Here is a 25,315-nt window from a genome sequence, read left to right as displayed (position 1 = left end):
ACCATGAGGGTTCTAGATGGTTTTGCTATTCTTTGGCTATAAATTTGACAAAACAAATTGGGCAAAGGTAAGGTGTTCTGACAAGAGCACTGGATCAGGAGTCATGGGACATTGGGCTCTGGCTTTGCCCCTAGATATTTGATTTAAGAAGTCACTTAACTTCTTTCAGTCTCACTTTTTCTATCTGTAAAATGAGGGGTTTGGGTTAGACTGGTGGAACCACTTGGCAACGGTAATACTGGAGGCATACTTCCAAAAACACTAATATCAATGCCCAGGGCTCATCCCAAGAGATGGGTCAACTGGTACTCAGGTATCAGTTATTCTGAGGCTGAGAATCACTGGGATAGATATTCATCCCTTTCAGTTCTAAAACTCTGTGATTCTATAGGACTCTTTCTAAAAACCAGGAAGCTTCCTTTTTTATCATGTGAAATAAATCTAAGAGAAGAATCTGGCAGAAACCCCAGTGACTTGAGTATAAATATTGACAAGGTATTTTTCATCTCACATTGGTCTACAAACCTATATTCTTTGCAATAAGACAGCTCCAGAGCATTATCATCCCTGGTCATCCCAACATCACTCACACAGTATTAAAATCCAGATCAATCCAGGGTTTGATCCAGAGAATGGGGCAGGAGTCAGCACCAACAAACGGAAGTATCTCTGTGTCTGAGCAGTTTCTTGTGCCAAATGCAGGTACTAATCATCCTGGGTTACTATCTGAGTGACTATCTCTTTTCCAATTTCTTTTCTCTTTAAATTCCACATTCCAGAGATAAAGTTGAGTTTCTTTTCATTGAGTTCATCATCCTGATTAGCTGCTTTGGTGGCTAGTATAGGTTTTGTATCCCCAATACAAAGAAGAAAATTGAGACACTAACAGTACCTAGCAATATTTAAGAGTTTATTAGGGTAGAGTTGGGTTTGGCCTTGGGCTTGAAGTAAACATTGAAGATAAAGTTAGGGAAAAAATTGGTGAAGTGGTTAATGTTATGTGCCAACCTGCCTGGGTCATGTGGTATCCAGATATTTAGTCAAACGTCATTCTGGGTAATTCTGTGAGGGTGATTTTGGATAAGATTAACATTTAAATCAGTAGACTGATTAAAGCAAATTGTACTCTTTAATGTAGGTGAGCCTCATTCAATCAGTCGAAGGCCTGAACAGAACAAAAAACTGATTCTCCCCCCAATAAGAGAGAATTCTTCCTGTCTGATGGCCTTTGAACCAGGACATTGGCTTTTTTTCTTGTCTTTAGTCTCCAAATAAAATGTCAACTATTCCTGGCTATTGGACCTACCTATGGAGACTGAATGATACCATCAGCTCTCCTGGACCTCAGACCTTTGGACTTTGACTATGACCATATTGTCAGTTCTCTAGGTCTCCAGCTTGCTAATTCACCCTGCAGATTTGGGGACTTGCCAGCCTCCATGACATCATGAGCTAATTCCTTATAAGTGTCTTTCTCTATATAAGAGAAACATCAACAGAACATCCTATTTGTTCTGTTTCTTTGGAGAACCCTGACAAATGCAGTTAGGAAGACTGTAGCAGTTACAGTTTGGTATAGGTTTGGGGTTAGGGCTGGGTTAGAGCTGGGGTTGACTTTGGTCTAGATTATGGTTAGGATTGGTTGAGGGACGGTGAAAGTTGACAAAGGAACAAAATATCAAATATCTTTTCCTAATGTCATTATTGCTGGTATGACCTTGATAAAGAGAAGAGAAATTGATTATTCAGTGACTTCCAAGTCCAAAGTATTATTCTTGACCCTCTTATTTATATTACAATAATGTAAATAATTATTGTGAGACTCAATGATGTGTCACATGTGATATCAGGCATTTTGACTATTATCTCATTTAATCCTTTTAAAAACCCTCTCAAATAGGCATTACCCCCATGTTTTTAACATGACAGGAAACTATGAGCATACTGAGGTGAGGAAACTCATACATGGAGAATGTCATGTTTGAACTCAAGTCTTTCTGACTCCAAAGCCATTTTGGGCTGGGATGGTAAAGAATTGGTAACATCTTCCAAAGGATAAGAAAGCAGGAGGGACCAGCTCTTCCTCAGAGGAAGGTCAAGAAATGCCCCTGGCTAGTGGGTAGAGGTGGGAAGAGGAGACTGTATTGTCTTTCTTTCAGGGCAGCCAAGACACCTGTGTTCTCAGGCTGAGTCCTGATTTATGACTCCCTTCCCTGAGCAAGGCTGGAGGCACACTTTCCTTCCAGGGAAGAATCTGTACTCCTTCAGCCTAAGCAACATGCAGCCTCTGTCTATCTTCTGCTCTGTGACATCATCAATGAGTTATTTCCCTCCTTCAGAGCAGCCCCTTCTGGGACCTACCCAAAGATGCAATTTCTTTTCTATTTTTCTCCTCTTTCAGAAGCTTCCTTCCAGAGACACATAAATGCCAGATTCATTATATTGCTCTCAGGTAGAAGCCTGTGTTAAAGAGTCTTCAATCAATCGATCTCTTAAATAAAGCTGGCAAAATATTGCACTAACTCTGGGCTTTCTGTTTCCTAATGTAGTCAGAATGGCTGTTTCCCCTGGCCCCGCCTGCTTGGCCAATGAACCCAGCATCTCTCTTTTTTGCCCCCTACCTTCATGGTTTGGCTCATAATAAACAGCCTTATAATATAAGCCAGCCCTTTTATCAGCAGATTTTACTTTCACGTGGGAAAAGACAGGTTGCACAATTCCCGCTTCTCTGCTGGGGAAGTTGAGAAAAAGAAAAGTAAGATGACTTAAATCAGGTGAATCTAGAGAAAGTAACTTCAGCTCTGGTCCCTGGGCATTGCTTCTTCCACCCCTATAAAACCCCAAGAGGTGCTCCTACCTTGTCTTTGACCCTTGGTTCCTTCCTTTCCCCCTCAATCCTTCCCTTACTGGTGCTTTTAAAAACAGTTTTCCCCTTCCAGACTGACTCTCTTTCTGAAGTAATCAAGCAGTTCTGAGGTCCCACAAAATGCATGAGATGTACGGATTATGAAATTGTGGTTCAAATCCCAGCCCTAGCTGGTTGGGCAGGATTTTTAACCACTCCCCTCCGGCCCTCAGTTCCATGGGCCATAACCATGGGTAGCAGAGGCATGGCCTTCAGTGTGTAAGTCTCTACAATGAGCTTCCTATGCCTCTGGAAGAAGCCAAATGGACATGTCTGGAATAATAGCAGATCTGCAGTGTCTTTAGGGGAACAGTGCTTGGGACACCCTGTGAGGGACCCCACAGTCTTCCCCTATGTCCTCTCCAGCCCCTGTTCCAATGTCCTTTTCACTTCCTTCCAGCCCAGCCTTTGAAGAGACATTTAACTTGAGGAAAGTAAGTGTGCTATTTGTGAAATGAGATGAAGTAGATAGATGCTTGTGCTCCCCAGAATGGCCCCCTTGGCCCTCTGAGCTAGCAACCCCTGGCTCCCAATGACTGTACTTCCTGGAACAATACAGGAAGTACCACTTCTAGAGCTGCCAGGAATCAGGTGCCCAGGCCACTCACATGGTGTATATTTATAACTTCTTATGCCTTGACTACAGGCCAAATGTTACATTCACAGCTAATTTCCTATTAATTAGGTGCTGCAGTTCCTTGGCTAAATGAATAACGAGCCAGACAGGAGCCCTGAAGTTCAAAAATGCCACGGACTGTGGCACAAATAGAAGCTGGGTAGAAGAGGGGCAGGGAGCCAAGAGAGGAAAAGGGGAAGAAGAAGAAAATACGCTAGTCTGGGACAGCTTCTGTAATAATTAAATAATTACTTGTTGACTTTATAAGGCCTTTAGAGGACTACTTTGCTGAGCATGTTTCTAACACTTGCCTTTTGGGGTAAGAAGAGAGTTAAGGAGTGTCAAGGCTCTAGTGGAGGGGTAAAATGCTGCCTCAGCTAGTATTTCCCCAAGGGGGTCTCTGAACCTCTGCATCAGCATCACCTGGTCTACCTGAATCAACTACAGAGGAATTGGGGAAACTGCACTTTTTAACACCTCCCCCAAGGTCATCCCTATGGATACTAGAGTTTGGGAAACACTGTCCCAGGGTAACTGGGATTTCTGGGTCATACTGTAAGAGGCGAAAGGGCCTTGGCTAAAATTTATAAACATCTCTAAAGCTCTTAACTACTTACCAAGTACCTCCATGTACTCCTTTCCTTTCTTTCATCCTTACAACCCAGTCTGAGGTAGAGGCTACTGTTATCCTCTAGTGAAACAACTGAGACTTTCAAAAACTAAGTAGCTTGGCTAAGTCAAAGATGGAGGGAGTGGCAGAAGCAGCCTGGCTCATCGCAGGCACTTTGGGTACTGGATCTATTTGCTAAGGACCTCTTCTTCCAGCCTGACCAAATCATCATGTTCTGAGACTCCTGATAAACTTTTGAGCCTGCCATTCAGGCCAATCAGGAGATCCAGCTCTAGGAAACTGGACATGAAACAGTGAACAACCAAAGGACTGATTTGTACACGATAGGATTCCAGAGTATTAACACCATAGCTATGGCATTAGATCCCTTCTTTCCAAATCTAGACTCTATTCCATATTCTATTTTAGAAATTTTGAGCAAGGCAGTTTAATTTCTCTCTGCCTCAGTTTCCCCTTTGTATAATGAGGACAATAGTAGTGAGCCCCTTAATATATTGTTGGAAAGACTGGGATAACACACAGACTGCACCTCCCACAGATTCTAGGTTCATCTATTGAGTCAACCACAGTGATTCAAACCCCACCAACTCTAGATGTCTCATCCTACTCCCCCCCCCGCCAAAGATAATACCTGAATCATCAGCCCAAATACTTCACTTTTGCTTTACGGATGAATCAGATTATGAAGACCAATTCTTTGATAAATGCTCTACAGGACATTTCCTCTTGCACTATGAATGTCCTTCCATAAATAATTAAACTAACTTGGTTACTGAAAGAAGTGATCAAAACCCACAGTGGGAGGAAGACGGGAACATTGGTCCAACAGTCTGTCCAGGCACTTCCTGATTCCCTGGAGGGCCATAAGATTGAGAAGAGGAGTGCAGGGATGCCTGGGTGGCTCAGTGGTTGAGCGCCTGCCTTTGGCCCAGGGCATGGTCCTGGAATCCCGGGATCGAGTCCCACATTGGGCTCCCTGCCTGGAGCCTGCTTCTCTCTCTGCCTCTCTCTCGCTCTCTCTGTCTCACATGAATAAATAAAATCTTAAAAAAAAAAAGAAAGAAAAGAAAAGAGGAGTGCAGACCCCATTGCTCAAGAGCTTCCTCATCTAGAGATGTGGGTAAAGGGCAAGTGTCCAAGGGTAGGCATTGGATGCAAATTCAGAACTACTGAATGAAGACTTACTAGAAAGCATTTAGATAGACTTTCCTTGAGAGTGTCCCCTGCAGGACAGAGGCAATGGCAACATGGTAGCAAAACAACTAGACAGTAGCAAAACTGTGAGAGATAAATGTGGGAGAAGAAGAAAAATCCATCCCCAACAGTGTAGCACAGGATCTCTTTATCCAAAGAGTGGCCTTTAGTTTTATTTAAGAGTTCCCATGGGATGCACTTCTCTCTTGAACCTAAGCTATTAATCACTTTCTTGGAATTCACTTAGGATGCTCTGACTCCCTAGCCTGAAGTTTTTGCATATGCTTGTTCATGTACTCATGCCCCTAAGGGGAAAATATTTCATTAGGCAGAAAGCCTTTCTCTTACTGCTAGTATTCCTTTTCTCCAACAGTAATACCTGGCTAGTAATAATACCAGTAAAACCTGGCTAACAGGTCCTAATTGGACTGTCTAATGAATCGGGCATTAAAAGACATTTAAGAATAAATGCAAACTTATTACTGTCTAGCAAGAAAATGACTAGAGAGGAGCAGAAAGCAGGTAAGAGGTCTTGGCAAACCTATAAATGCTTGCACTAAGAGATAAGAATCAGCTGTAACTAGGCAGCTAGGCTTGCAAACAGTTTGTTAGATTTTAGTCCTAATTAACTTCCTCCCTTCCCCCAACTCCCCACTCCATTATGTGGGCAATTCTAGCCCAGAGGACCAGATTATTACAGATTATACAACGATGAGGCCATGTCATTCAGAAGACGACTCTGCTCAGATTTCCCAGTGTGTGGGGGGGACGGGGGGTGGGTGGAGGGAGTAAGGGGGATAGAGATGGTTATAAAGAACTATGTATGCTATGAACCTGAGCTGATTTGTTCCCCTGCCTTCCAAATGCAAACTTCTATCATAGATTCCAAGAGAAAGAAGATTAGGGCAGAGGCTGAAATTGAGCAGCAGCTTTGATGTCTGAATGTATCCATAGCCCACATATTTTTTCTTCTCACAGCCATGTCTTCCCTTCCCATCATTGGTTTCCAAACAAATGTGATTGAGGAAGAATTCTCCTTCTGCATTTTTAGAGAGGAACATCTCAGGGTAACTATTTTGTCACATTTCAAGAGGGAAAGGCTAATTAAGCTAGATCATCCCCCCAACAACGCCACCATCTCCACCTCTAAAAGGCAGAAACCTGCTAACCCAACACAATTCAGAGTCACTAACTCCACAATTATTCCCCTTAGGAACAGTTTACTTTTCTTTCTTTCTTTCTTTCTTTCTTTCTTTCTTTCTTTCTTTCTTTCTTTCTTTCTTTCTTTCTTTTCTTCTTTCTTTTCTTTTCTTTCTTTCTTTTTTTTAATTTCATATTTCCAAGCTCAAGTAGGCATCTTGTGATTTTTGTCTGTCTTTAAGATGATACCTTTGCAATAATTGTCAGAGGCATTTTCTTATCCACATCTTGCTTGGGGAAGAGTAACTCTGGGTTCAAGGTGTTAGGTCCCACAGGAAAAACGCTGGAGCTCAAATGCCACTGGCTTCTCATAGTGCTTTTCCAGTTACTGCAATCATCTAATAGTTTACCCGCCCCAGCTCCTCCCTTCAGCCCTCCCATCCTCCGACTTCTCTAAGTCTTAGTAACCTATTTCATGAACTGAAGAAAAGAGGCAAAGCTACTTCCCAAAAGTTGTAGCCTCTAGCACTGTGCTGGGCACATGGTCTGCACTGGATAAATAGGTGTTGATTGATTTCTTGATTGATTGCCTCACATTGGAATGCTAAGCATTAGCTCTCTGGTGTGTTGAATTATATACTAGTTCCCAGAAAAAAAAAAAAAAAAAAAAAAAAAAAAAAAAAAAAACAGTGACTCTGCTAAGAAGCTTTCTCTCAATTAACACTATTGTCCCTTTAATCCACCTCAAAATACTAGTTCTGTCTCCTGAACAAGCTGATTCAAAACCTTTGCATTGAAGAGTTTATTTATTCATTTATGTTAGGGAATGTCACTGAAAAGATGTGACTGCCAACTGACCTGTGAGGTAGACCCAGGCACTCAGGGTTCCTCAGCCAACTCCCCTGTCCTGGGAACATGGGTTCTGCTTGTCTTTCCCACTTTCAGAGGCTGCTCCAAGGACATGGCCTTGAGATAGTGATGTAATGTTTAGATCACCTGCATGGTATATGTGATTCAAACAGTTAAGACCTCTACATAAACTTTTAAGATGTTGCAGATGGGTGCAGGGAACCATTCAGCTTGCTGCCACCCAAGACAAGCCTCAAATGTAAATTCCCTTTGCTATTATTAAAACTGCCACCTACTAACCTGGTGTGGACTGCATCTTTCTCTAGTCTCTTCCTATTCTCTAAGTACAGGGCCAGTTTCAGTTTATACCTGGGAAGCTCCCCAGAGGGTTGCCAAACTAATAATTTAAAAAATATTCATGAGCAACTACTGTACACCAGAAATGAGGGGTAGTCAAATAAACACACATACACAATTCAGAAGAGGTACCACACATTCATCTAATAATCTCAAGAGTGGATATAAAATTGCAGGGGTGATAAGAGTTCTGAGGAGCTATAAGAACACTCAGAGGGGAACCTGGATGCTCAGTCCAGGATGGTTACCTCAGAAAACACCAGTTGAGCCATGCCCTGGAGGGTGAAAAAGAGGTAAAAACAAGGTGGAAAGGAGTAATGAGGGGCAGAGCAATGGTCTTGACTACAGACCTTTACTTTCAGGTGAGGCACTCCTCCCATCCTCCAATGACCCATGATACAGTAGTAATTCTCCAGCATTTCCTGAAGAAACTATCCAGAGGTGGGAGCACTGGGTCCCCATGCTGTGTTCTCCTTTTCATCTTCATCATCAGCCACACACAGAGTCTTTGCCACACACAGGAAAAGGGTGCTCCCCTTTGGCCTCTACTTTTCATCGCCAGAATCCACTTTTGAGAACTCATTTAGAAGATCCTGAGCCAAGACCTAGAGGTTCTGCCCACAGCAATGGACCAAAGTCTAGGTCACCACATAACGGGAGAGCTGACATCTTGGCTTGAGGCTTCTCAGCACTTAACCTATCGATACTGTCCTAGCCAGTCCAGGATGTTTCAATTACCATTTTTCAGATTTATGGGGAGCATCCCTTAAATTGAGGTGGACCCTATGTGTGAACTTGAAATTCATAGTTTTTAAGTGAGAATGTGCATTCTTAATCTAGTTCCTAGCTCTTCCTTTACCTACATATTATTTTTCCAGTCTCACCCTGAAGCTGCTCATGTGTTCCCAAGTGCAGCAAATGACAGCACCAGAAGGTGAACAGTATAAGTGTTTTACCTGGAGGTGGAAAAATGATCACATTTGTTTCTGGTGACCCAGATAAAGAAACAATGAAAAGATAGATAAAATTTATTGCATCCCTCCCAATAACAGCCTTTTAACTTTATTAATAATAGTATTTCAAAAGTCTGACACTCACATGTAAAGACATGAATCACTAGTTGCAAAGTGGTATAAACTTTGCTTTATTACCTTTCCTATATGAAGATTATGATAATTTTAATGTTTCAAAAAGATTTTGACTTCAAAAAATGTGCAGGTTTTATAATTTCAAAAAGTTTTAAAATATATTTGTCAACCGAGCTAATCTATAAAAATAAGTGTCCATATACTCATTGGCTTTCTCTCTCTGCTTAAACTTCTAGGTCAGCTGAGGGCAAATGGTACCATTTCACCTCTGTTTTTTTAGTTCCTTGCTCAAAAGCATCAGTTGAGTGCTCTGCACATAAAAGGTATCCCTCCTACCCCAAAAAACTGTGTTTTAGTAACATTGATAGTCAGAACTTTGACAGACACACACACACACACTCACACAGTCCTGACCACCAATGGTACTAAAAGCCTACAAAGAGTTGGTTTCCCTTGGTCATCAATATAAAGTCCCTAATGCAGGTCAGTGTCATAACACTGTGTTCTGGTTTCAAATACCCTGCATGAAACAGGTTCCCATTCATCCAATATCCAGCACCATCCCCCCTGATAAACTCTCTTAAGTGTTCTTGATCACTACTCCTATTTCAGGAGCCCACATTCCACCATACCCTTCATTGTCATATGGCCTCTATCTTCAAAGAAGATGAAAATTCTCTTTATGTCCTATCTTTAGGTAGGAGATGAGAGCTGGCTGCTAGGAAAGCTGGATTGATGGGGTAAAGAACACTTTCCAAGCAAAAGTAAAAAATGGGACTATCAGGGAATAGAGAACCTGAGAACAAATCCAGATTCCGTTGTGAATTAACTGTGTGACCTCAGACATTTTACTGAATTTCTTAGTTACTCTGTCTTTGAAATGAGGGTAATAATGAAAACCTTCCCCACAGGTTGTGCTGAAGAATAACTGAGGCTCTCCATGTAAAGGTCTTGGCAATGTGTTCAGCACAGAATTGCATCCAATAAACATTTGCTGCACTTGCTACTATTATTATTTGGAAAGTAATATAGCGCCAAGGTTAGGTCTATTGTGCTTTGTTAGACTGTCTGGGTTCAAATCCCAGCTCCTCCATTTATTAGCCACACAACCTTGGGCAAGTTTGTCTCTTTGCCTCATTTTAACATGAAAATGAAATTTATCTGCCTCATAAAGTTGTGAGTTGAAATCAAGTTGGCCAAGTATAAAGCTTGGCATGGTTCCAAGCATATAGAAAACTTTCTATATATAAAAATCATTATTATTAATAGTACTATTATCATTACTACCAGAATGACTCTCATAAGTCATTTTCATAATGACTTTCTTCTTTTTGAATACCCCCTGCCACCTTGTTCTACACTTGCCTTGTTTCCTTGTAAGGCACATGCTGACATCTGTCTCCTAGCCTACATGGAGTTTCTTGCCCAGTCTGCCTACAGATTGCAGTAAGAAAGGAGAGATCCACTTCCTGGACTCAGAGACCTTTTACTTCTCTCCAGCGAGCTTATGTACTTTGGCTAGAAATATAGGAATGTATTCTGCCTTCTCTTGCCACCTCCAGAACTTACTCTCAGATTCCTTATTTTTAAGGGCAGAATGGGGAACAGGGAACCAAATGCAAAAAGTTTAAGACCCTCAGTGAGATTTGGTATCCCCAATCCACCAACACAAATGAAATCATCTTTCAACCTTACTTCTAATGTAAGAAAGCCTCCAGAAATACAGCAAATCTCAAATTCATAGGTGTGAAGACTTGCTTGATTTCTCACTTAATGCTAAGTGTAAAAACACCTCCAAGCCATACTAGACTAATATATCTTTGTGTCCTTGCCTAGGCTTTTTTGTCCCAGAGCTATATAAATTTCACCTTTGCAGTTAATACTCACATGAATTCCAATCCAGATATGTAACATCAAAACAGGAAACTCCTTAGCTAAAGGGAAACCCAAATTCAGGGTGAAAATTCTGTCTCCACTGCTCATGTGTTTCTGTTACAACCTAAAGAGCTATTTTCACAAAACCATTAATTCCACAAACATTTATTGAGCATCTCCTCTGGGCTAATCAGTCATGTGCTGGTTGGTTGGGATACCAACATTATTAAAACAAGGTCCTGCCTTCAAGGAGCTCATACATAGTCTGTCTAGTGGTAGAGCTAGAGGCATAAATAAATAATGATAATGCAATGTGACAACTGAAACAATGGGAGGGGTAAGATGCCCAGGGCTTCGCGAGCACAGCCTGAGAGCATGTGTGAATGCGTACAGGAAGGGATATTTGTGGAGTTTCATGCACGACCGGGGGAATTAGTTAGGCAAAGGAGGTCTGTATTAGGCAGCTAGGAGAGCACATTCCAGGGAGAGAAAAGGACATGGACAATGTTGCAGAGAAGCAGAGCATGATATGCAGGCATAGAACAGAAAATTCAAGATGAGGAGCAGTACAAGATGAGGCTGGACAGGTGGGTGGGAGCCAGACCATGGCGAGCCTTGTAGGCTAAGCTAAGGAACACTGACAATGTCCCACCGGCAATGATAAGCTGTGACAGTTTCACGCAAGGGACTGGCATGGTGTGCCTTGCATCTCAGAAAGATTACAATGGGAGCTCCAGGGCAGGATGCTTTTGAAGTGTCCAGTGATAAGATCAGCTACAAGGCAGTACTGGAACCCAGTCTGATAATTTTAACCTGATTCCTGATCAATCCTTACTTTTCTGTCTAAACAGGTTCCTTGCCTTTAGTCATCAAAGCACTTAGCTTTCACCTATCATTCAGGTTCCCTATGCCTCTGGTCCTGACCATGGGCAAGCAAATCCAAGTGACAGCTCCTGTCTGGATCTATGTGCCTCCAAGTGAGTGTAATTCAACACTGGAGCCAAAGCCGATGACATGCATTAGTTATTACTGTAAGACGGCAATTTGGTGATAAAATACAATATTGTCACTTTCAATATGTACTAAAAGTGATTTACCAGAGCTCATGGGGAGCAACTTAGACGACTGTCTGATTACAATACACAGGATAAATCACCCTCATTTGAGGGTTAAATTATCCCATCTGACAACTCTAGATCAATTTGACAGTTAAAATCGGGGTCTCTACTTTCCCTCCCCAACTCATACAGATTTTTTTTCTGAAATCTGTGAACAATCAAAACAGTAGATAGACCCTCTCCTTTTTCTTCCATAGTAATTTCCCATCCTACACTCAGGGTCCAACTGAAGCTCCAGGTCCTCTGTGGAGTTTTCTCTAAAACCACTAACGTACTCTCCAAAGTATCAGTCTTCATGGTAAATATCTGTAGCCCTGGTGCAGCACTCTGTTGGGACAGTAAGGTCTAGAATCAATGCCCCATGAGAGACAGTCTTCAAATATGGCTGTTGTGATGGTAATTTTATGCGTCAACTTGACTGGGCTAAGGGACACCCAGAGAGCTGGTAAAACAGGATTTTGGAGCATGTCTATGAGACTATTTCTCAAAGAAATTAGCATCTGATTCAGTAGACTTACCAATGTGAGTGGGCCTGAATATAACAAGAGAGCCTGAATATAACAAAAGGCAGCAGGAGGATGAATTCACTCTCTCTGCTTGAGCTGAGACATCCATCTTCTCCTGCTTTAGTTCTAGGGCTTTCAGACTCAGATCAGGACTTACACCATCAGCCCCACCCCATCCCCAATTCTCAGGGCTTCAGATTCAGTCTGAATTACACCACCAGCTTTCCTGGTTCTCCAGCTTGCAGATGGCACATTGTGGGACTTCTTGGCTTTCATAACTGTGTGAACCAAGAAATATACTTTTATATATATCTGGATATATCCTATTGGTTTTGTTCCTCTGGAGAACACTGACTAATCCAGCTGCCAACAATTTCTCCCCTTCCAGTATACACATGCCATTCTGCACAATAAGACTTGGAGTGTGATTCCCTGCCCCTTAAATCTGGATTGGCCATGTGACTTGCTTAACCTATAGAAGTGACAGTGTGCTAGCTCTAGACCTAACCCTTAAATAGGCATGGATGCTTCCACTTGGGGCTCTTGGAATCCAGTTACCATATAGAAAGCTCAAGCTAGACTACTGAGTGACAAGAGGCATGTGAAAGAGGACCATAGCCTTCTTAGACATCCCTTATTGGAGTTCAGTTAAGCTTCCAGCTAAATATAACCACATGAGTGACCAGACTGACATTATAGGAAACATAACTGGGTGGCTCATCCTGTCAATCCATAGCCATGAGAAATAAAAAGTTATTGGCATTTTAAGCCACCAAATTTTGTAGTAGTTTATTATTAAACAACAGAGAATTGAAACTGCATTTTCTCCCCAACTATAAGGAAAGGTCCTCATGGATATATTATAATACCTGGTATAAACTGGGTATTTTTTATTTGATAGACATTTTATGTAATGATGTCATTTAATCTACATGAGAGTCATGCAAGCTAAGTATTATTATTCCCATTTGACAAATGGAAACTAAGGCTAAGAGAGGTTATATAACTTGCCCCAAGTCATAGAGCCAGTTATTCAAGTCTATCTCTTTCTAAGGCCTGTGTGTTTAACCACTCTTCCATATTGGATTTCATGGTTCAGAACCAAGTGGATAGACATTTTAAAATCACATGGTTATTAAGACAGTGTGGCAATAAGACGTCTCAGCTTTAGAATCAGATAGTATTGGAATCAAATCCCATCTCCAACATGTAAGCCTTGTCTTGCTTTCCTCCCACACTAAACATGGCAACATTTTGATGTTAATGAAAAAAGTTGGACTTCTCTATTATAAGGTATGATATTTCCTATTTTGGGGTGATGATATGGTTTTACATCATTTTCTCCTAATCTTTTATTCTTTGATGCTATGATTTGTTTTCTTTACTACTTTTGTGAAAACTGTTTTAACAGTGCATCCCTTGACAAATTGATAACCTTTGCTGTCATTTATTGTTCTAGATCATAAAATAGATCCTATGATTCCTACCTTGCAGGGTTATGAGAAGACTATAAATAAAGCCCCTGGCACATAACAGGCACTTAGTAAACTGTCCTGCTATTGGTGCTAGCATTAATATTATCAGGCTGAGCTGGTGAATCTGGAGCAGGTTGAAGCTACTTATTACATGAGGAAGGAAAACACCCAAGAATCCTCAAAACATTTTTGGCTGACACCATGCCCATTTAAAGAGGTAGAAAGTAAAAACTTTTCCAGATGACCAGACAAAATGTATTAGTTCCAGATCCAAAGTTTGGCACAGAGCTTATGCCCACCCTAGGTCCTCAGGTCATATACACACCACTTGGATATCAACAGAAAGTTTGTATTAAGGCCTCATCAAGGTCACATTCCACTACTGTGTTATAGACTCCACTGCCTCACCTTAACTTGACCCTATCATTTCCAGAAAAAGCACAAATCTGAAAAGGATGAACCACTGACCTCAAACACTGTAGTAAATGCTACTGATGCAACTCCCAGATTCCCTTATCTGGCAGGTGAATGTATTCCCCAACTGCTGCAGGTGTTGGTTGCTATTTGGCTCACACCTGCCTCCTTGTCTGGAAGACTGCCTTTAGCCAATGGGAACCACCTAACCTGGAGATGCCTGAGAGTTTAAATCTAAGGCTACTGACCAAATGATTCAGAAGAATAAAACTCAGTCTCCTTGCCTCAATTCAGGACAAACTGTGTGGTACAAATCATCTTCTATAGCTCCGCCATGGGATCAGGCTGAGGCTCTATCACATCTTTGCTTAACTTCTTCCCTGCCTTTCCTGCCTCCCTCACATCCTTACAGGTTTCTCCCAAGAGCACTCCCTCAATAAGTAACATACACAAGAGTCCCCATCTCAGGCTTTGCTTCTGGGAAGCCTAACTCAAGATAATCATTTTGATGCCTTCAAAGGTAGAAAAAAAAAATGTCCTTCATACTCTTAGCAGGTTTCTTGTCCCTATATCAAAGATGTTCATTTAAATAGTAAGTTAAAAGCCAAAAAGTGGTTAAAAGCAAAGCAAAGAAAATGAGAGACTTCCTATGACAACTTGAAATTTAGATAACCATGGCAGGCCACACGGCTGATTTCCCAACCTCACATCTACTCTAAGGAGTAACAGTCAACAAGGGAGATGATTTACAAATGAAACTACAGGAGATGCAGCTCAAGAATTAATATTGGATAATCATACTAGGAAACCACAGACTTGATTTACGGAGTCTGCAAAATAGTGATTATCTGGGTTTAAATCTTCGCTCTACCACTTACTAGCTGGGTGACCTTGGGCTAGTTACCTAAAATTTCTCACCTTCATTTCCCCTTTTAAATATGAAGATAATGATGATATGTCTTTCTAGAGTATGATTGTAGAGTGTGAACTAATATGTGCCCAGTATATAGCAAGTGCCCAATACTAGCTAGCTACTATCTCGAGCCAAACACTGTGTGTATCAGTCAGCATTGGCCAAGTTATACAACAGCAAAAATGCCCCCAAAATCTCAGTGCCTCAAAACACTGAAAGTCATTCTCTTCCTCATACCACATATCCATGATATGTTGACCAGGGGTAGGGAAGCCAGGCATACTGAATAGCCACATCCTGATGTGACTGTGACTGTGCCAAAAGTCACATATCAGCAAATGAATGCTCCAAACCAGAAGTTGTAGACCTCATTTTGGTCCCTGAGTCAATGGCTAGACTTAGTGACGTGGCCCCACACAACAATGAGGAATCCAGGAAGTGTCACTCTGCTATGACCCAAATGAGAAGAGAATTGGGTATCTGTGAGCAGCACTAATATCCTACCACACTGCACTCATCAATTGCACACATTTTCAATTTATTTATTTATTTTTAAAGATTTTATTTATTCATGAGAGACACAGCCTGATGCAGGACTCAATCCCAAAACTTCGAGGTAATGCCCTGAGGCAAAGGCGATGCTCAACCACTGAGCCACCCAGGTGCCCCATGCATTTTCCATTTAAAGCTCGCAACCGGGATCCCTGGGTGGCGCAGCGGTTTGGCGCCTGCCTTTGGCCCAGGGCGCGATCCTGGAGACCCGGGATCGAGTCCCACGTCGGGCTCCCGGTGCATGGAGCCTGCTTCTCCCTCTGCCTGTGTCTCTGCCTCTCTCTCTCTGTGACTATCATAAATAAATAAAAATTAAAAAAAAAAATAAAAAAAAAAAAGCTCACAACCATCTTAGGATGTAGGCACTAGAATTAGTCCTATTCTAAAATTAAGAAATTGAGGGATAGAGGGGTTAAGTAACTTAAGGCCACATCTCTGGCAATGATAAGGGTTACTTCCCGAATGGAAGTCAAATTGTAGGCATACAGAAACTCAGAGTTGGAAAAGGACACTTAAAGTCCACAAAATCTAACCTCTCATCCAATGTGGCAATCTCTTCTATAAGTAAACCACAGAAGCATAAAAGCAGGGTCATCCCTTAGAAAAAGCAACCTGACCACCACCCTGACCCTATGCTTGGACAGGGAAACCTTGGAAGCCACTGAGCTGGTGAACTTTGATTTTATATAAATATAAATAAATAAATAAATTATATATATATTTATTATTTATATATATAATATATAATATATAATATATATTATTTATTTATGATTTTATATAAATATAAATAAATAAATATATTTATTATTTATATATATTATTTATTTATTTATTTATTTATTTATTTATGCATGGCCAATACAGGGAGCTTCTCCAATCCAGATGAGGTGCTCTAGGCCTCTATGCTTCCAGGGACTGCCATGCATGGAAGTGACATTTTATTTTTTTAATTTATCATTTTTTCTTATTGAAGTATAGTTGACACACCATATTTCATTAGTTTCATGTGTATAATATAGTGATTTTATATATTATGCTTACCACAAGTGTAGCCACCATCTGGGAAATGATATTTATTTTTTAAAATATTTATTTATTTATTTGAGAGAGAGAGAGAGAAAGAGCATACGCAAGAGGAAAGGTAGAGAGGGGGGAGAAGCAGACTCCACACTGAGCACAGAGCCCCACTTGGGGTTTGATCCCGGGACCCTGGATCATGACCTGAGCGCAAGGTAGATGCTCCACTGACTAAGCCACCTAGGCACCCCAGAAATGACGTTTTAAAATTGCAAAATTCCACAGAGTGGGCACTAACAATGTATAGAATCATAAAAGGCCTAGGCTTTACAACATTTGTCTCAAATCCTTGCAGGAAAATATTTTCCCCATTTTGCTAATCAAGATCCTGAGGTAAGAGATTTAATTCACCTCTCAAGATGTTGTGACTAACTGGGGGCAGAGTTGAGATTCCAACCCAATTGGCTCTGATCCAGGGACTGTGCTGTATCAGAAGATGGGGGTCCACTTAACCAGAACACCTCCATTATTCTGTGATTTGGTGCAACTGCTCAGGAAAATACTGAATCCAAAATAAATGCATTAATGACAAGTTAATTTCAGCCACTCATTATCAACATGCTTAGTATCATAAAGTCACGAACAGAATTGAGAGAAAAACCTCCAAGTTGTTGAGTATTTAGACTAGAGCTCATAGGGAGAAAAAGGCTGAAACTGATATTGATCCAATTGTCTACCCTGGGCCAAGGATGGGTTTAAATCTTCGCTCTACCAGCTAAAACCAGCTAGTTTTTATATAAAACCATTTCATTTAATTTTCACAATTTCTTCATGAAATTGGTATTTCTCTTATCCTTATTTACTGATTAGGACATCTAGACTCAAAAGATTTAATTCTCCAAAGTCACACAGTTAAACAGTGTAAGCTTCCTCTACCAAGCTGTCTTTCCCTGGGCCAAAGGAAGAAATCACTGATAAGGAGTACCCATGGCAAGAGGCCCTGACTCCCTTTCCCATAGCTCCCATATATATCCCTCAAGACTGTGTCCAGCAGAGTTTTAATCATTTCAAAGTTAGATCTCTTTTTCATCATCCTTACAGAATGGCTGTATCTTTCATAGAATTCCACATCTTTCAGTTAAGAAGGTTTTTCTTCATCAGCTGAAGCCTCAAGACTTTTCTCTTGATTCGAATCCAATGTTCCAACTCAGCCCTCCTGACATCAGCTGCTCCCACCCACATATCTCCCCATATGCTGATACCCAACCAACACCATCTGTAGGACCAAAGATTTTCTGGGTCTCTCTGCTCTGAATAAGAACCCTGACTCAAGAGTGAAGGAACTACAGGGCCATTAAAAAAAGCTAATGTATGCTCTTTAGCCATTCCCTCTATTTTTCTTGCCCCTGAGCCACTTTGACACACTGCTGAGGACAAAGTATATGTACTGAGTGGTTAAAAGGAGATAAAGAAGGTGTGGGTCTGTGGATGCTACTGGCCCAGGAGAGAAAACACTGTCTGAAGGAACTATGCTATAAGTCATCACTTGAGAAGTTTCTAGTGAAGGATGTCATTGCCTTCTCTATGATAAACTGAATTTCCTGAAATTTCTGAACTCACTAGTTCCCTACTTTCATTCCATCCCCATGCCAATTAGTCTAAGTTAATAAGTATAACCTGGGCACAGTGATTGCTCCAGGAATAAGCAGGCAATTTAGTAGAGTCAATAAAAGAAAAGCCCAGAATTCTTTTCTGATTACTCAGGAAAGGAGCTCTTATATCACCCTCTCCACCACCCAGCTGAGAAAAAAGCCAGGCAGATTGAGGTTTGGAGCTGCTGCATTAATCCTGTGATCATGAGGTGAGAGAAGAACAGGACTAAGGCGAAAGATGAGAACATGAAGCCTGGAAACATCACATGAGATTCTGCATCAAGCTGTAATTCAATCCAGAACAACCCCTAGATTTTCTCCTTATGGACTCCACTAAAATTCTCTTTTGGCTTAAAGCAGTTTTGGTTTTGTTTCCAGTCGCATATAATCAAAACAGTCCTGAAAAGGTATAATAAGTAAAAAAATAGTCTCAGAGTACAATGTGTCCAGTGGAAATAGTAGATTGAAGTCTACCTTTCCAACAACCTCCCTCCATCTGTGTGCCATTTTATTGTCTTTTGGCCTCTTGACCAAAACTGGTTCTGGGAAAACCAAAAAGCCAGCCCAAATAATTTCAAATGTCTCTGCCTCCTCAGACTCTACCCTCCCCATCTCAGGTGTCAAATGTTTGAATGCTAAATTCATATCAAGATGTTAGGGATTTCTGTCCCTTCACAGGAATACCTAACTTTGATAAGAGAGAGAGGGTGAAATACAATTCAAAGGAAGCACAGAGGGCATTTAGGATGACGGTAAGTTACGACCAGTAAAGATGTTCAGGTGTGTGAACCTCCCTGACCACAGCTCTTTTCTCTCTGTTCTCATGTGTCTTGTATATATTAGCTCTGCCACTTTAGACTAGGTACTTAATAGCCATGTGTCCCAGTATCCTCACTGTAAAATAGGGAAAGGAGTGTCATAGAATTGTGATAATGCAATGACTTAGGCATGTAGAACACATAGAAAAGTGTCTGGCATAAAGTACTATGTATATCAGCTCCTATTCTCCTTATTCTTTGGATGGACATCACCATCCAGACTGTACAGTCCTGGGAAGTAGATGATCTGACTTCCTTTTCTTTGTATTTATAGCTACCAGCCCAGTGTCTGTCTCCAGAAGTATTTACTGAATGGCCCTTGGCAGGAGTGCTATAAAGAGATTCATGTATGTGTGTTTCATCCCAAAGTATTATGAATTGATCTCTAATAATGAAAGTTCAAGCCCTGAAGTAGGATTGCAGGAGAGATTCTCGGGCAAGTCATCCATCCTCACTTGGATAGTTTCTATTAATAATTGAGAAACAAACCAGTTGGGTGGTACAGCCATTTAGGATTAGCAGTCAGCCTGAGATGGAATCTCCAACCCACTTTATCAGAAACCCCCATCCTCAACCTGCCTTATGACTTTGGCTCAATGTGTTTCTTCATTCCTCCAGCATCCAGAGGGGAGACCCATCAGGAATTCTCTCCCCTTCCTGATTTGAGAACTGTCACACTCACAAGAATTTTCTGAGCAGATATTTGTCTTGTAGCATTTTAGAGTCAGCTCCTCCGAGAGACCTATAGGACAGGCTTATTCTTCAGTCCCTAGGCTGCCATCAAATCAGTAGAGAGCTGTGAGCTTTCAGCTAGGTGTTTCTGTCTTCAGGGGGAAAGAAGCTTGAGCATAGATACTTATAAAGGAAAATTTGTTGTAAGGTAAATGAGGGGAGGAAGGCATTTCAGATGCAGAGAGAGATTCACCACCACAGAAAGCATTTTCATGTTAAATCTCTCTTGCATGTGGATGCACTAGTCCCATGCAGTGTTAACAATTTCTTCTATTATTTTCTTGTCCTGACATATGCTTGGGAGATCAGAAGTGTAAACAGATAATTCAGCTGGGTAAGTAAATCACCTCTCTTCCCTGCCAAGCTGTTAAGCAGGCACTTCTAGCATTGCACAGGCTTAGATCAGGTTTCCCAGGGGCTGGCTAAATGAGGATGGTGAAATGAGATCTCAGAGGAGTAGGGAAGGGTATAGCATCTCCCCCCAGGATGTGGGAAGATTGGGATGGTCTTCACTGTGGAAACAAGCCCTTTGCCTGACATGTACTTCTTAAATATCTCCATAAAATGGAAATAGGTAAACTTAGAAACCTAGTAAGTTGGTGGCTAAAGGACCTAGGTTTTTCCCATTAATATTCCTAGAAATTCCTAGAAATATCAATCCATACCCATCTTACAAACAGGAGAGGTTTGGAAACTTAGGGCCTAAATAAATGTTTCACTAAATTTCATCTGCCTCATTATCTAATTCCTCATTTGTTCAACACCATTTATTGAGCATTTCTCTATGCCATGCACAGTGAAGCAGCAATTATTAGAGTCCAGGTGAGGAAACTGGAATACATGGCTGTTAAGTGCCTAAGGACAAGGGAGCATTGGAACACTGGAGATGACAGGATGGTATGAACTTAAGAGGAATTTAGATATAAAATCAATAGGACTTTGTTGACTGATGGTATGTGTAAAGGCAGCATAAAGAAGTTGAGCAGCAGAAATAAGAGTCAAAACCATGGAAGCTAGGATTATTCCCAAGTGTAACTGGGCATGGTATGGCATCACCCACAGAAGAACAGAGCATGGGTGAAGGAAAGTTCAAAGGATGATCATAGTATGGAGCTCAAAGAGTCAATGCTTAGGATTCCCAATGCCCTCTGAATCCTGGCTGTAATTCTATCAACCATCAAGTCACTTCTCCACCCTTTTGCACCTGCTAAATCCAATTTTACTCAAACACAGGCAGAATTGGCCTTCCAAAGCATAACCCTGGGTTTATCTGCTAAAATAATAAGGCATGAATGTAAAATAATTATCCATACACTCTGAGGGAAGGTCTCTCCTGTTTGCCCAGCCACAGTTGTGTCCAATGAGGGAAAGTGGCTCAGAGCTATGCAGAAGCCTGAAATCCTGCTTCAAGGAGGGGGAGGGTATAAAGAGCAATGGGCAGATCCTTACATTAAAGCTAACATGGCAGGAGACAAGAGTAGACAGAAAGATCCAGTCCTTGGTGGCATTATCTGATCTTCTCAATTACATGAGCCAATTAACCTTCTTTACTGTTTAAGCCAACGGTGCTTCTTTGTCATCTGCTCATCTCTCAATGCCCACCTTAATTTCTACTGCCCCATGAGTCTTCCTTAACCAAACTTCCCAGTTCTTAAGTATGTCTCACAGAAAAGTCTTTTCTGAACATGCTTTTCCTTATAATGCATAGGTCATTGGAATAAGCCCATACTTTGAAGTAAACAGAATTTCAATTATGATTTATCTACTTACTAGGTGTGCAAGCAAGATGCTTAAAATATGAGTCTCAGTTTCCTTATTTATGAAATGGGATAAAGCCCTTTTTCCTCCCAAGAAAAGTAAGTGAAATAATGGAACACCACCTCTATGTGGGTAGCAGAGTAGATTTCCAGGGGAAAACGACCCCTGTGGTTAACTGCCAAGTATGCTAAGAACTCTATATCCTACATATAGCAGACATTAAGTCAATATTTCCATGCAGCCTGAGTGAATAAATATGTCCCTCCCTCAGCTCCAGGTCAGAACCTGGGAATATTAGCTTAGCCAAGTCAACCCAGCATGTAAAGCATCTGTCCACAATCCTTTTGGCTCCCAGCCAGGCTCCCAGACCTGGCAGTTGCAGGAATTCATCAGCATACCCGGAATCCCCCTCCCTGTCTCCAGCACCCACTCCAGAGGCAATTCAAACTCTAGGCAGCCCATGCTTTATGTAAACTGCGGCCAGTGACAAACACACTGAGCCGAGGAGGAAGTGATCAGCAATAATAGAATATTTTAGTAGCCGAGAAAATAATAGAATATTTAATTAGGCAGGATGGGAAGGAAGACCATGCTCTTCCTGTTTCAGTTCAAATAGGGAGAAAAAAGTAAGCAAAGCATCCTGTGACTATAAAAGATCAGTCCAGCCTAAGGAATGAAGAAGGACCACCCGATTATCAGCTTTATCACCTTCTGAGGGGCAAAATGTTCAACCAGCCCTTCATGTTTAACTCAATCACTTGTGTTACTGTTACCTACCCTTTGCTAGTTTTTACCTCATGAGACTCTGAAAGAGCCGTGCCAGAGCATCTGTCTACTTTCCTCCTTGTTTGCAGTATCAGATATGAAGTTGGTAGAAGGCTAAAAAATGCTTAAATGAAAAAAATTATAGTTACTTTTGTATTTTAGTTATCTATAGGCCATATCATTGCAGAATACAGAAGATTGACCTTTGAATGAAGCCTACATTTTTATCTCTAATGATGCTAATTTGCATTGGGTCTGTATTATAGGCTGCCTGAAACTGTCTTGGAGCTAGGTGGTTAACAAATGAGAGAGAGAAAGAGAGAGAAAGAGAGAGAGAAATGGATGGATATATTGATAGGCAGGAAGGCTCTATATTTGTGTGTCCCTGTCCAATGATTCCATTTGAGGACATTCTACTGTCAACAAAACTCGTATGTTCATAATTTACCCACCAATCAGCTTTAGCCTCTCCTATTACTCCATCTTGTTATTCTATGAAGCCAGCATATCAATCTGAGATCACCTAAAAAATAAAAATTAGTACATGTTGGTACTAATATTCAATCAACATGCTTGTACTGAGTATCCATCTGATCCATGCACTGAAATGTAGAAGGCATAGTGCCTCATTCTCTCAAGCCCATCACTACCATCCTAATAATTATCTCCAAGGTTATGTTAGGATTTCTACCAAATTCCTGAGCAGTAGAACATTGACTTTCCCCATTGTAATTTCTTATTCCCTAATTCCTATCCCTTGCCTGGACATTCCCTCACCCACAAGAAAGCCAACTCAGGTGCCTCTGGAAATTGGGAGGTTGCAGACAACATCTGGTGCACCAGGGGAATGTGTTTGTCTCAACCCGGCTCAAAATAGTATCTGACAAGCCTGAATCACACAAGTTCTGAAAAACTCACAAGAAATAACCTAAGAAATCTATAGCTGCCTCCTCCAATTTCACTCCCTGTCTGGCTGCTTATTGACTTCTGCAGCCTGTATTGACAATGTGCAACCCTGCTTCTGTCTGCCTGCTCCCATGCAGTGGTAAGTAAAGCAGAAAAAAAAAAAAGAAAGAAAGAAAAGAAAAAGAAAAAAGAAAAGAAAAAAAGAGAGAAGATCACAGTTGTAACTCATGCCAAAGACCCTGTTCAGGAGCCAGGCACCAGCCTACAGGCAAAATTTCTAAGACAAATGAGAGATTTATTAGGGAGAAAATGCCTGAATCCCCTTCTCTTCCTTTTGTTCATCCCCCAAGGGCCACGTAGTTAATTTGGCTTCTTCAAACCTCTGCTCCACATTTAAGCTTCCAAATACCACTTCTGTACCAATAAAATATGTCCACTGTAAGGGAATGAGGTATAGCCCACCCCCACTACAGCTCACATACCTTTTTTTTTTTTTTTTTAAAGGTGACCTGAAAGACTTACCTGCCAAGCTCGAGTTAATTTCACTGCAGAAATGGAAATGCAGGGTGCTTGCCTCTGGGAAAGCACAACCACAGGGTGCAGAAACAGCGAAGAGAGGGACCACCACATTCCCTAAGCCCTCCAGTCCTGTGTTTCTCCCGGAGCAATTGATAATCTCACTAACACCTACAAGAGTGTGCAGGAAGCTGCCTTCCTAACACCGCCCTCGGTGTTCGTGATTTTGCAACTCTCTCACCCTTCAAATCTTAGTGCAGCACTGGCAATTAGAAACCTGCACACATCTGGGGCCCAGGATAGGGTGTTTTGTGCATACATTGGGAGCTTCAGCCAGCAAAGGGGACTCTCAGCAGCCTGATCCTGTCTCAGGGGATTTATTTGAATCTGCCAAACCTATCTCCTTGCTCAGTGTGAATCACTGACTCAGGAAGTCACATGGACCCAAGATTCCCAGAATACGAGCTCTGTTCTGGGAAATACCGGGGGTATCTATTCTCCTATTAGCCACAACCTTTAAATAACTACTTTGATCAGAATGCATGACTAGAGAGGACATTATGAAGCTAAGTTGCTACTGCAGTGAGCAGAAAAGAAGTTAGAGCAAAAGCCAGCGTAGCGTTCTTTCTACAGCAAACAGTTCCCTGGGGCCCTTTCCTCATATTGGCTGATTCACAGTTTCAAGACAGCGGCAAAAATTTGGAATACTCTGGGATAAATACAAGGGTCTTGAAAACCCCTTGTTCCAGACCGATGACATAGCTGTCCTAAATCCCTAACCTAATTCCAGGGTTAGCTGAGCCATCAAAGGATATTTTGGATTAAATCTCTCATCTCTTTGCTCCTACCTTAGATAAGAAGCAGAAATTATGGAGTAGGATGCTATATATGGATTTGCCATCTTGTGATGCTAACAAATACAGAGTCAGTTATCACCCAACCTGTCACAAGGAAAAAAGCATCATTTTTGTTACTTCTTATGAATAGTCTTAACAGTAATATTAATAATAGAAGCAGTTAGCTTTTATTATGTTTCAAATACCATTCACGTAACTTTTCATGCATTATCACATTCAATATCCCAAGAATTTTATGAGTTGTGTGTGACTGATATTCTCTGCATTTTAGAAATGAGGATACCTGGTATTGGAGATGCTAAGTAACCTTCCTGCCATCATATGATTCGGAGTGGCTACAGGATTGAAATCCAGACCCATCTAACTTCGGAACAAGTGACTTTAACTACTCTTCTACCACATTGAGTAGACACTCAGAGTGAATGCTAAATCATTTATATCTTTCATATTTGAAATCTGTGACCGTACAAGTATAACTCACCTTCAAGTTACTCTTCTGCTATATAAAAAGAGTTTGTTAAAAAATATCATATGCTCATGACCTCCCAAAGAACAACCGAGTTTCTTAAAAGAGGAAACTCCTTTTAAGCACTTTGCACAGCACCTACTTGCTTATAATTCATGTAAATATAAGCTTCCTAAGAATTGTTACATATTT

The 25,315-nt window shown here is 41.2% G+C and overlaps 1 protein-coding gene across 20 annotated transcripts in view; it reads right to left on the bottom strand.

The window, feature by feature from the left end:
- Positions 1 to 25,315, bottom strand: part of NRXN3 (neurexin 3) — a 1,528,419-nt gene that overhangs the window by 1,284,828 nt on the left and 218,276 nt on the right. The window contains exon 1 of one of the 20 annotated variants that reach the window (XM_049113352.1): positions 23,807 to 23,972. The exons of the other annotated variants lie outside the window; for them this stretch is intronic. The gene's annotated coding sequence lies outside the window, so the exon portion shown is untranslated. Of the gene's footprint in view, positions 1 to 23,806; positions 23,973 to 25,315 lie in introns of those variants that run through there. 20 annotated transcript variants of the gene reach the window in all.

The sequence above is a fragment of the Canis lupus genome, chromosome 8, assembly GCF_003254725.2.
Source record: "Canis lupus dingo isolate Sandy chromosome 8, ASM325472v2, whole genome shotgun sequence".
Taxonomy (NCBI): domain Eukaryota; kingdom Metazoa; phylum Chordata; class Mammalia; order Carnivora; family Canidae; genus Canis; species Canis lupus.
Note: the sequence above shows the minus strand (reverse complement) of the source record. Positions and strands in the feature narration are given on the sequence as shown.